Genomic DNA, 1,722 nt, shown 5'->3' on the forward strand with positions numbered 1-1,722 from the left:
ACTGTTAAATAAAAAAGAAATTTATATAGTGATATTTTCACTTAGCATCAGAAATTTCTGCAAGTAGGATTCGAATACAAAAATAAAAGCTTATGAAAAGAATAACGTACTTTATTAACAATAAAGCGCGTTATGAATTATATTGAATTCACAACTTATTTTCAAAATGACTTGAAACGTTCTTTAAATTTCTAAATGCTCAACGTTTTGAATGTATTTTGATAAATATGTATCTATGACTAAAAAGGCCATAGCATGGCCTAGCACGTAAGGCGTGCGACTCGTAATCCGAGGGTCGCGGGTTCGTGCCCGCGTCGCGCCAAACATGCTCGCCCTCCCAGCCGTGGGGCTTTATAATATTACGGTAAATCCCACTATTCGTTGGTAAAAGAGTAGCCCAAGAGTTGGCGGTGCTAGGTGATGACTAGCTGCCTTTCTAGTCTTACACTGCTAAATTAGGGAAGGCTCGGTGCAGTGGGCTAACAACCTACTCACTTAAATACTTGTTGAAGAATCCACAAATGATTGCGGCCCTATGTTCCTAGATGGAATCTAATGGTGATAACTAACTAACTAACTATGACTAAAAGATATAATCAGAAGCAATAAAAGCACTTATCATATTGTGTTTGTAGTAATATCTTGTTTAATGGATCTTCTTAACTCTCTGTTATACAGATAGAATTCGTATATCGTTAAAGTTTGTTGTTGTTAAGCAAAAACTACAAAATAGTCCATTTGTCGTGCAGTCATGACTGCTTAAGTCATGTTTAGAATATTATAAAGGTAACGCTATAGTCATAATGAACACGAATGAATACATCCAAAAATTAAGAACATCCTATCAGACACAAACAAATTTAAACCAATACACAGAAATCTAACAAAGACACACGAAACGCAACTAAATAATTACAATCTTGGTAAATTCATAGCATGGGCATTCTCCAAATCAGCCAGCTCGTTCATCAAAGACTCTTTCAATTTAAAGTCTGATCTTAATCAACTTAATCATAAAGCCTTAATGGCCAGTTTCCTAACCGCTAAAGCCTTAGAACTCTATATCCGAGACCCTAACCCATCAATAGACATTCCCAGCAACCAATTAGCAACCCTCATAGAATTAACCACGATGAAGACAAACTTCATGTTCAACAACCACAAATATATACAAACAAATGGCCCAAGCATGGGCAACCCAGTATCACCAGTTCTAGCCAATATTTTTATGACACAAGTTGAAACACAAGCAATTAACACAGCATTACATCCACCACTATGTAAAAACTACAGTGACAAACACAACACCAACATTATTTATAAAGTACAATGTGATAACTGCTACGACTTCTTCTATATTGGAGAAGCAAGTCTACTTTAATGGTCAGTTGTGTAGCCTTTCACGTGAATTACTTGGCGCAATCTCTCCTCATAGCCCTCCATGATCGTTTGACAGTACTCGACTGGTATTTTTTTCCATTTTTCTTTACAGAAGGCCTTTACCTCTTGCAAGTTTTTCGGATGACGCTGATGAACCCTGATCTTCAACTCATGCTAAACGTTTTCAATTGGGTTGAGATCGGGTGACTGGGATGGTCACTCCAGAACGCTTATATGGTTCCTCTGCAACCACGATTGCACACATTTCGATGTGTGCTTTAGGTCATTGTCGTGCTGGAAGATCCAACGATGCCCAAGCCTCAAGTTCCGAGAATCATTCTT

This window comes from Tachypleus tridentatus, chromosome 13 (genome assembly GCF_004210375.1).
Source record: "Tachypleus tridentatus isolate NWPU-2018 chromosome 13, ASM421037v1, whole genome shotgun sequence".
Taxonomy (NCBI): Eukaryota; Metazoa; Arthropoda; class Merostomata; order Xiphosura; family Limulidae; genus Tachypleus; species Tachypleus tridentatus.